The sequence below is a fragment of the Ailuropoda melanoleuca genome, chromosome 18 (genome assembly GCF_002007445.2).
Source record: "Ailuropoda melanoleuca isolate Jingjing chromosome 18, ASM200744v2, whole genome shotgun sequence".
Classification (NCBI taxonomy): Eukaryota; Metazoa; Chordata; class Mammalia; order Carnivora; family Ursidae; genus Ailuropoda; species Ailuropoda melanoleuca.
The window spans coordinates 22,725,937-22,738,000 of NC_048235.1; positions in this window are offsets into that span (position 1 = coordinate 22,725,937).

Consider the following 12,064-nt stretch of genomic DNA (forward strand, 5'->3'; position numbering starts at 1 on the left):
ATTCCTTCCAGGTGACAGCTGAGAGCCAAGAGTTGGTAAGGTTGGGAAAGCCTTGGGTGAAGACGAGCGACTTGAGCAAGGGATCCTAAGGACAGAAGCGCGACTGTGGATTCTCCAGGGGTGCAAGCCAGGAAAGCATCTAGAGTGTACGTTTGTATAAATCAGCTGGCATCTTGTTGCAGCGTGGATTCTGCCCTGCCTCTGTGGCTCTGGTTCTCCAATGAGGCTGATGTGGCCCATCTGGGGACACACTGAGGAGTTAGGTCCTAGACCTACAGAAGGATGTAGGAAACCCTCAGGGCATGAAATGGTGAGGTGCATTTGGGGAACACCAGCAGGGTGTTAGTGTGGGTGTAGGGGGAGGATGGTGAGGGCTGAGGTGGGAGAGAGCACCCAGACAGGAGTCCGGTATGCTGGGAGAGGAGCCGGGGGCTTTGTAAGCCAGGCTGCCCAGTCCCACTGCGCACCGGCCGGGCCCGCATTAGTGGCTCTGGGTGGGTCCTGTTCACTAGTGTGTTCTAAAAGCTCCAGATGCGTTTCTCACCCACAACCAGGCTGAGAACCACTTCTGTGAGCAAAGCAGTGCCCTGGGAAGGTGCTCGAAGCCGGCCTGCATCTGAGGTGATGGACAGCGGCATAGAGCTGCGGTGGGTGAGGCCGGGTAGGGGGACGCCTGTGTCCCACGGAAGCAGAGCTTTGCGGATGTCTGCAAACTCTTGCATTGACGTGGATGAGGAGCTGTGCCCAGGGCAGTGAGGTTGCCTGGTTTGGCTAGGAGAGAACCCAAGTTCTGGAAATTTGATCCTCTAGGCTTGAGATATTTCCCTGGGAGGGATGGCCTAGAGCCCACTTCCAGTCTCTGGGCTTGGAGGAATGGCACTGGACCGCTGATGCCAGCCAGCTGTGGACACCGAGGAACCCCGGTGGGTGCAGTGTGGGGGTGGGGGTGGGGTGAGCACAGTGAAAATCTTTGGAGACATGTCCCAGGTTTGCCTAATCCTGGCCCTGACCTGTCCCTGACCGCATCCTAACACCATCCGGCAATTCCTACTCAGATATGTTATCAGAAAAATGCCTTTGTGCAAATGAGAAATTTGGAATTTGACCTGTTGATGGTACAGATGCTTGCTTCCTAGATTTCTTCCAATTTTAAGTTTGTTTTTTCCCTAACCAATAGAGAACTATGTTTTTTGCTTTATAATTAGAAAGGAAAAGGACAAAAGTGGTGATTTCATCACTCCCCAGTTACCTTGTCGTCCTGTAGTCCCTTACAACAAATGACCATACCACACACTTGGTTAGTGTGTTACATTTTCCTCTGTGCTAGTGGCCTTCCTGGATAGCTCTTTCCTTTCCTGACCCTTTGAAACTCAAAACTCCAGTTGTATCCTATTCAGTTTGCCCGGGACCATTATCATTTACCTGATTTTACAGCTGAAGAAACTGTATAGATCAGAAAATTGATGCTCAGGAAGGGGCAAAAAATTTGATCAAGGCAGTCAGTCCTACCAGCAAGAGAGTGCCTAGGAATGGGGAGTAACAACTTCTTTCCCTTTCTCTCTTCCTGGTCCAAGTTCACCATGTTCTCTATGGTGTTCACTTGGTCCCTGAGGACTTTCTCATCAGGCATACAGCCATGGGGATCCACTTTCAACTGTTGAGAAACAGGTCCCTCCAAAACCTAAAATCCAAGGCGGTCAGTTCTTGGTTTTTCAACTCTACAACTCCTGTCTAGGTGCAAGGCAACATTTTTTCCTCATCCCCATGCTATATTCCCTAGTCTGGGAAGAAAGGTGTGGGTCATTAAAAGCTTCAGAGATTCCCCTTGGGCTTACCCCCCAGCCCGGTCACCCCAAGGCTGACCATGTGGTCTCCATGTGGGTGAACACTGAATACTGCAGTTCCAAGAACCGGCTATAACCCATCAAATATTTATTGAGGGTTTGCCTTATGCTGAGCACTGTTCTTGGTGGGGAGACAGAGCAGTGGACAGAATGACAAAACAAAATGCTTGTTCTCTTGGAGCTCTACTTCTTGGGGATGGATGGAACAGATAACATATGTAAGTAAAATGTAATATTTGAAGATGATAAGGGCCATGGAAAAAAATGAAACCTGAAAGGGGAATAGGGGATGTGTGTGTGTTTGGGGGTGGTGTTGGGGAGGAATGTGGTGTGCAATTGTAGATAGGTTGATCAAAGGATTACTTTGATCACATGACATCTGAGCCAAGGCTGGAAGGGAGTAAGGGGAACATTGCTTATACTTCAGGGAATAGTATTCCCAGTAGAAGGAACAGCGAGTACAAAGTACCTGAGTCCTGAAATGTTGGAGGAATAGGAAGGAAATAGTAAGTCTAGAGCTGAGGGAACAAAGGAAGCTAAGTAAGGTAATTGGGCCAGCGCTGTAGGTCCTGGAAGGCCACTATCAATTTTCTTCTTATGACTCCCAGGCCAGAGCAGCCACGCTATCCACCATTTTGGGACTACTCCGCCATTTGGCTCTCCCCACGTGCACAGCCCCTTTCAATGGCCCAGGCCAGGCAGATGCCACAGGAGTGGATGTGGAAGTTAGGGGATTGGGTGGGGAGGTGGACCCCACGCTGGGTGGTGGGGCATAGGGAAGCCCGGGAGTCTTCCCACTGAGTCACCCATTCGTTCCTGTTTTCTTCTCCTGCAGTTATCTTTACCAAATTCCACCTGTCATATTTTTAAGCTGTTCATACCATCCACATTTCAACAGTTGATAGCCTGAGGTATTCCAGTGCAACATTAGCAGCTGAAGACCCACAGTGATTTCAGTCTTTTAGTGCTTCTAAACATATTTAATATTCCCAAAAGAATGGCCTTCTTTTTTCCTCCAGAGATAAATACTATCTACTTTCAGTCAAGTACACATCTTTCCGGGTTATCACTCAACTGTTTCTGCCTCTGGAATGCTGTGCGTGTTGGAAGAGGTAACAATTTGCTTTGACAGCGTTCTGTTTGTTGTCTGTGCAGAAGCAGGTTGGTCTGAATCACTCCCTGGTTAGCAACTTGTTAGCTACCAGCTGTTTGGAAGACCCGCTAGTGTCCACGGGGGTGGGGATGGGGCCCTCGCCTGATTCTGTGGAGACCTGAGCCATCGGCCAGCAGCTGCCTTCCTTCTCCAGAAGAGGGCGAGCGAGTGTCACGCTGACCGCAGAGACCTCCCCAGCAGGGTCTGTCCAAGGCCCTTCAGCCACCAGGCAGCCAGGAGGAAGCATGGGAGCCATGTTCCCCTTTCCTTCTCCAGGCTCTCTAGTCAGATGCTAGTTTTGCATGTCTCTTTTCATTTCTAAACCTCCTGTCCCAGCTCCTCGCTGTATCTCCTCTACCTGCCACAGGCTCCTCCCGATCTCTGTCCCCCCACCCACACCTTTGCTGGTTTCCAGAATCATCTTTCTGAAGCACCTGCTCACAAATCTCCGAAGGCCCTGGAGCATTACAGGTTCAAGTTTAAACCCCTCAGCGTGGCATTTGGACCTTTAAAACTCAAACTGCAACCTGCTTCTGCAGTTTTCTCTGCCTTTTACCCCCTGTCACAAAAGCCACCCTTCCACATGGAATGCATAGAACAGGGGGTTTGCGTAGACAGTGCAAGCTGAGGGCCTTCATCCCCCAGCAGTGTGACTTTGGCAAGGAGCCTGACCTCTTTGAGCCCTACTTTCTACACTTACACCTGGGGCTCAGGAATACCTTCCCCTTGGGCTGGAGTAACAAGTAAACGACACTGTAAATGTGAAGTTCTTCCCATGCAGCGCCCACAAGACAATTTTTTTTTAAAAGATTTTATTTATTTATTCGACAGAGATAGAGACAGCCAGCGAGAGAGGGAACACAAGCAGGGGGAGTGGGAGAGGAAGAAGCAGGCTCCTAGTGGAAGAGCCTGATGTGGGGCTCAATCCCATAATGCCGAAGGCAGACGCTTAACTGCTGTGCCACCCAGGCGCCCCCCACAAGACAAATGTTGTTATTGTCCATCATCTGTTTACTCTGAGCTTCCCTTCCTCTTTGCCATTGTCCAAATTCCCTGACCTCTTTACCTCTCGACATTCCACCCTCTAAAGTCCTGCCTCCCTTCTGCCAACCCTCCTCTCCCTCAGGGCCCCATGGTCTCTGTAACTTCCTTTACATCAACTTCCTTCCTTGTGCCCAGAGCCGGGCAACAATTAACTCTTCTCCTGAGCACACCCTACCCAGCCGGCACTCTGCTAGGCACTGTAGGGTCCTGCAGCGAGAGGGGCAGAACAGGTCCTGGCCTTGGGATATGTGTAGTCCGGTAGACAAAGGAAATGCTGAGGAAATAAATGTGTTCGATGAATTTCAAAAGACCACACGTGGCTCTGGGACCATAACTTCTGTCTGGTCTGGGTTAGGGCAGGGGCACCAAAGGCCCACCTGAGAGATATGCATTTAAGCTGAGGTGGAAACATGATTAAATTGGGCCAAATGGAGAGTGGAAGAATATTCCAGAAAGAGAGAACTCTGCACATCTCTTCTACTCACTTTTAAGTCTACAGGACCCGGGACTGTATCTTATTCCCATAAAATCTCCAACAGTACCTAGAAAACCCGTTGTGCAGAGGACTTGTTCAAAGGTTATTGAACACAAAATACAAAGGAATGAAGAGTTTTAAAATCACCATCTTTAGAATGATGGAAAAACAAGTGCTTTCTGTTCCCATCATTTCAGTACCTTTCTTGGGCTGGTTCTTTTCAATCAGTTACCAATATTACAGTAATAAAAAAAGACCAAAAAAAAAAAGAGAGACAGAGACCTAGATCACCTGCTTTTGAGGGCTGGGGCCTCATGAAATGGTACGGAGTTTCTTCAGGATGGCTGTGCACCGCACCCGGGAGGGAGACAGGGCCACCTGTGTGCGAGCGTGCAAGTCACTTCAGATTACACACGGAACTCCTCCCTTCAGTAGACTGTGGGATTGGATTAGGACACCCTAACAATCAACTTCGCTTAGAATCTTCTTGTTTCGTTGAAATTTGGGGGTCCAACTACATTTCTTTTGATGAGAAATTTTCATTGCCTCTGATGCGGATGACCGCGGACAGCTCATCGCCTTACCCGTGTCCAGGATGGGCACCCGGGTCCCCATACAAGGTCTACGGAAGAGACCCACCATACAGTATGAAAGTGGCAGCTCCACCCACTTTGAGCCAAGCCTGGCCATAGGAATCTTTGCCAAGGTCCCCAAACCTGGGGCCAGTGCTCAGGCTTGTGGGACACATGCGGCTATCCCCAGTCATGTTCCTTCCCCTCCCAGGGGAGGCGCTGGGGGCCCAGCTCATGGCCCCACCTGGCTCCCCTGAGTGGGGCTGCTCCAGCCTTCCTCTCAATACAGCATCTCCACTGATAAACCCTTGGGGGGGGGTGTTCTGGACTCTTAAAGGCATGGATGGGGTTGACTTCATGACCTTGTTCTCTGGAGCAAGAGAGCTCTGAACACGGAGGTCTGACTGCTCTAATTTTTCAGGGGTGGGTGGCATGTGAGAAGGAAGAGATTTCCCTTTGTATCTCAAAATAGCATGCCCCTCATTTTACACTTGGCCAAATACGGTGGCCCCTTTCTTTTCAAGAGAAAGAAAAAGCTAGTAACTGATGGTTAAATACTGGTCCCTGGTGATTTCATTTTAACCCTTGATCAGTTAAGGCTGAGAACCAAGCACACATCATCGCTTTCATCTGTACTCAAATACAGCGGTCCCCTCGCCCGCAGTTTCGGTTACCTGCGGTCAGCCTCCGGCTGAAGCAGGTGCTGCTTCTTCCGATCCTCACGCTGCGTCACAAAACCTACGTCATTAACCTCATTAACCTCGCTTCAGTTCATCAAGATGGCGTTGTACCAACTCGCATCGTCGCAAGAAGGGTGAGTACAGTATTTTGATCAATAGATTTTGAGAGAGAGACCACTTGCATATAACTTTTATGACCGTACATTGATATAGTTGTTCTATTTATTGTTGTGAATCTCTTACCGTGTCTAATGTATAAATTAAACTTTATCACGGGTATGCACGTATAGGAAGAAACATAGTATGTAGAGGGTTCGGTACTATCCACGGTTTCAGGCACCACCAAGGGTCTCAGAACATATTCCGGGCAGATAAGGGGGGGACTATAGTAAAAATCTTTACACCTGGGAGTCTTAGAGGCCCGTGAGAGAAGGGACTTGACCTACAGGATCTAAGAGGGGAGGTTATCTTGGCAGAAGACAAAATAAAGTCGAGACACATCCCTCCATAGCAGGCTGATCCCAGGAACTGAATTCCATCAGCCAGAGCCAGCCTCTTCCTCCCCAGAATGCTGAAGGCAGGCTGGGAGTCAGTGGGGGGGNTTTGTTCCTGGAGCTCGGGTCTGGGGCTGACATGGAGAACAATAATATCAGGCAGAAATGTGGCTGGAGCTGGAAAGGTCTTAGTCAACAACCCCAACCCTGCCCTTGTTTTTTTTCTTTAATTGGAGAGACGTAAGGGAAAAAATTGTGGATGATTTAGGAAGGTGTTATTTATTTATTTGAGAGAGGGGGGGGGGCCCAAAGCGGGGCTCATTCTCACGACCCCAAGATCATGACCTGAGCTGAAATCAAGAGTAGAACGCTTAACCCACTGAGCCATCCAGGCACCCTGGGAAGGTTTCTCATTGCTAAAGGTGAATATGGCGAGTAGTGCCATGAAATACCCCGAACGGAAAGAGCTGTAGATGGTGAACAAGAACCTCAACATGGAGCAGTGAGTTCAGGCAATTCTGAAAGCGGGACCCGGGCTGGGAGCTGTTGCATGAAAAGATCTGGAAGGAAGTAGACTAACACAGCAGTGCAAACAGTGCAGCGCCGTGGGGGACCGTCCGTCTGCTTCTTGGCTTGGGCAAATCCCTCCTTCCTAGAGTCAGTGACAAGGAAGGTCCTGGCAAATATCTGGCAGTTTTCCCCTGGCTGAGGCTGCCCAGCGATGCAGCTTCGTGGGGACTGTTTTCTAGGCCCTGTCTCTGGGGAGTGAGGCACACAGGAAAAAGCAGGTTCATGAACTTGATGATTTCCTTCCGAGCCAACCATGGAGAAAACTGTAAAATCGGCTAGCAAATCGGTTAAGGGTATAGCTCTTCGTCTGAATCTACGCTTAGATATTTCGGAAAATAGCAGAAGAGAACAAAGATGGAAGGAGTGATGGTTTCTAAGGACAAATAGCTGGCAATGTTCTAAAACAGAGATTTCTGCTGAAGAGTACAAGGCCCACCTGCCTGAGGCTTCATTGATTTTTGGCCAAAAGATTGGTGCAGAGTGTATTTTGTTATCCGTACTTTTCATGTTTGCCTCCTGAGCAGCCACCACGAGGAGCAGATGGACACTCCAAGATGTGCTAGCTCCTTCCATCACGAGAATGGGAGGTGGTCAAGGTGACGCCAGGCCAGAGCACCATCTGCTGCGCGAACGCACTCCCGCTGAGCTGAGCTAGGGGCACAGGAGTACCGGGCACAGCCCCTCTCCCTTCCCAGCCCCTGTCCCTTCCCAGCCCCTATCCTTTCCCACCCCTCTCCCTTCCCCGCCCCTGACCCCTCCCCNTTTTTTTTTTTTTTTTTTTTTTTTTTTTTTCCCAGCCCCCTCCCTTCCCACCCCCTCTCCCTTCACACCCCACTCTGCTAAGGAGCTGACAACCTGCAGATGCAGAGTCAGGAAAGGTGCTTGCGTTCCAAGAACGTGAAAACTGGCGTTCTTTCAATATCAGTACCATATTTCCACACACACGTTTGGATAGTCTAATATATTTTTATTCACCTTAAAAGATTTTTATTTTAGTCAATAATATTCTTTTACTTAACCTGTAAAGACAACCTATTATTAAATGCTGAGTTGGGTTTCCTTTAAACAAAGATAATAGAATTCGAATACAAATTTGCCCAGTTCGTTTTAAGTATCAGGAGAGGTGGCTGTCTGAACCGATAGAGGTAAAGAATGATATCTGTCCTGTCACACACACAGTGGCGATAAAAGGCGTAATTTTGTTCATCTAATAACATTTTTTTAAAAAGTACACTTATAATTTAAATAAACTACCTAATATATATCATAGGCATACGAATTACACCATCTTAAAGAAAACGGATTACAAAAAGATCCTCAACACCATTGATTAATGCAAATACAAGATCTTCCGATTAGTACAATAGTCAAGATATTTTACATCCATTTGTGCTTTTAAAACTGTTAGCTGCTTCTGGGAAAGGCAGAAGTAACTGTGTATACTGTAGAAAACAAGTGGTTGCACTTTTGATACCCATAGACATGTCAGCCTCACAAGAAGCACAACCGTATTTAACAATTATTTTTCAATTTCCCTGAAACAAAAAACATCAATGAAATGCTTGTCTATGGTAATTGATAATTTCATGTTTTGACAAGTACATTTAAGAAGGCTACTTTTTCTTGGTCACACCTGACAACAAACACTTGATGTCTAGAAATATATATATACTTATACATATTTAAGAGAACGTCTAAAGAAAATGGGACAGTTTTCACATCCCTAGTTAAAGTTTCTTAGAAATTCCACCAGGGTCCACATTAGTGAGCCTTCCCAATTGCCAGTCCTTCCTAATGAAGTCCCTCCGCGTACGTTAATAGAAAATCTGATGGAAGTGGTATGATTTGCTCATTACAGAAATGCCTGTCATTCAACCAAATTCCCTGCAAAGTGAGTATAAATAGGAATATAACATTTACAGGGAACTCAGCGTTCAGTTATACTGGTGACAGATTAACGGTAGTGACCCAGGGTCTTCTCCATGAGGAGAGCATATCCAGAGAAAACCGAATGTTCCATGTGGAGAAAATATGTTGTTTCGTATGGATTTATTAGTAATGAATTGGGTTGAGGTAAGCTTTATTTTTCCCAGCTGTAGTTGAAGAAAAGACTATATGTATATGTATTTGCCAAAGGAGGGATCCAGTCGGACCATCAGTCCTCACAGGTGGCCCAGCAGCTGGGTCATATGGGTGGCAGGCTAAGGCTCCCCCCTCCCCCGGAGATGGCCATCACAGGAGCCTCATCAGCTGAGGAAGGCCTGCATCAAGATGGGGACAGAATGTGACGGGATTCTGGTTCCTGCGAATGCATCCCATCCTGTGGGACCCATGGGGAATCAGAAATAGGACAAATCACAGTTAGTAGTTTCTCTTTGATTCGCTGTTAGGTTTCTGTGTGTTTTCCTTGCCACGCGGAATGCAGAAAGCATTCCGACAAACAGAAAGTTTGCATTACAGTTGCGGTTCTTGGTTGGTGAGAGTTCTTTCAAAATATTCCTGCTCCAGTTTTGTGGACAATTGATATGGAGGTTATGTATAAGACAGTAATCATAATTTGGGGTCGAAGCTGGGAAGAGAGGAGTGGGGCATTCTCGGTTGGGGCTCTAGGGAAGTCTCTGTAGCGCGCTTCACTCCCATGGTTTTTCCATCTGCTGGATTGGTGTGTGATAACGCTTACCTCATATGCCCTTTGAAGTGGCGGAATGAAGCCTGCGCCGGGCATTTTCCTTTGGAGAAGGATTATAGTTATGGCATTCGAAATCCAAGTTTATATCTAGGGGAGGTGATAATTGCTTGTCACTATGTAATTTCTAATAAAAGCGTTGTTTAAAACAGCAGATTGCAGAACGGGGGGTGGGGGAAATTGGGTGCAATTGCAGGAGATGGGCCTGAAAAATAATTGCCAATTTATGAAGAGCCTGAATGCCACCCTAGGGGGTTTGCATTTTATTCTGTCGGACGCATTATTTTCTTAAATATACTTTTCAGAATCCTTATGCTAGAGAATGTTTATGTGTCGAGGGTGAGCTCAGTTCATTAAGTCCAAACTTGCTTTAGGGTAGGCCTTCAGTAGGCTAATATGCACCGCAATTCTCTAGGAGGGCATTTTGTGTATTACTTCAAGTACAAAGCCGTGGTAGGTATACCACGAAAATGAAACTTCCAGCTTGGCTCCTTCAGGTCAGTTAATTTTAATATTCTGTGTATATTCAACATACCTGATGTTCATTGCCTCATATCCTATGTATCTGGTACAGACGAGGGTTCAGTCAGCAAGGAAAAAGAATGAAATATCTGAATAGCCCTCCATTTTCTCACCCATAAAAAGGAAATACAGTAATACAATGTTTAAAGGGTTGAAGAGTTGGAGAGACGTGATCTCTCAGAGCATTTTGTGACAAGGACTATTTTTCTTATTAAAATCAAATTGAAACAGGGTTACAAGTAAAAAAAAAAAAAGGTGTAAAGGATATAAGGGATTGCTATCTGCTTATTGTGTAACTGTGACATCTTGGTTAATTTTGCTGAAGTTCATTTGTAAAGGGGATGATCACACTTACGCTGAAAGGCTCTTACAATCTGCCCAGCACCGCGACTGGGTGTATCACATGGTGTTGTGGTTGAGAGCAGAGGCTGGGAGCCTGCCTGCCTGCCTTTGAATCTCAACCCTGCCCCTTACCAGATGTGGAATACCTTCTGTGTGTGTGATATTCGGCAATTTAGTTCATTTCTTTCTGCCTTGGTTTTCATGGAAAGCAGTAGGTATGTTTATATCCCAGAGGGCTGTGATGAGGATTACAGATAGAATAATTCTTGTTAGATATTAAGGACAGTTCGCTGCTCTTATTACTTCACATTTTCTACATAATAGCTGGGAAGAGCTCAGGCCTGCCCTGATTTTTCCCCCCTAGGCTGCTGCCACTTGGTCAGTGGTTAGACCCGTTTCCTCCACCCCTCCCAAACTGAGCTCCATTTTAAGGAGTACCTTCCCCGACCAAGTTCCACAACTCTTGACTTAGCCCTTCTGTCCTCCTCCAAACCCGTTTAGTTTTATAAAAAATTCAGCCGTGCTTATTTTTTGTGTGGCTATGAATATACAATTACATTAATGTTCCTAGATGATTTGGGTTTGGGTCAGTGTCTCTCTGGATTACCTCCCGTATTTGCCCCTTTGGTTGATGGTCAGTTAAAACATAGAGGAATTCTTGACATCTAGAATTTGGAAGCATGTAGAAGGGCAAACTAGCAACAAGAATCCTACACCATCCTACGTCAGGCAGTGTGGTAAGAGCGGAGGGCCAGACCGACGTGATAACCTGAGACAGTTGTCACACGGTTTGTTAGTTATATGACATGCTGGTGTCACTTCATCACCTTAGTGACAATTTGAAAAAATCGTAATTTAAATAGAGCACATGCATGTTGCCAGTGTGATGTTATTTTGATTGCAACCTTTTCCGCGTGTTAAATCAGTTTACCCCAAATCATTGGACTGTGTGTCATCCTTAAATTGGCCAGTGAGGCATCAGTAAGCCAGCAAAGGCTTTTATTTTTTTTTAAGATTTATTTATTTATTTGGAGAGAGAGAGAGCGTGCATGAATGGGACAGAGGGAGAGAGAGAATCCTCAAGAAGACTTCCCACTGAGTGTGGAGCCTGAGGAGGGGCTCGATCCCAGGACTCCGAGATCATGACCTGAGCTGAAATCAAGAGCTGAAATCACTTAACTGACTGAACCACCCAGGCACCCCAGCCAGGAAAGGCTTTTAAGGAAGAACCTTCTGGTAATCTCCCAAACACTTCCTGCTACTTCAGATCGTGGGACGCTGCAGGGATACCAGCAAGGAACAGGGAAGACACTGTTTGATCCAGTATTAATAATGGAGTCCAAGTTTTCATAGATCAGCAAAATCTAGAGCTAAACAAGTTAAGGCAGACTGAACACTAATGAGTAAGCTGTGTACGTTTAAACTCACTTATGATTTGTACTTCCTTTTGAGGACAATCCTAAAGATGAGCGAGATTTTTAAATGATCTTAATCATTTACATTATTTACATTACAATACAATATTTACAATATTTACATTAGCCTGGTCAATGACATATATATATATATAAATTATGTCAACTATATTATATAATATATATATAATATATATAATATATAATATATACATTATATATATAATATATAATATATACATTATATATTATATAATGTATATATTA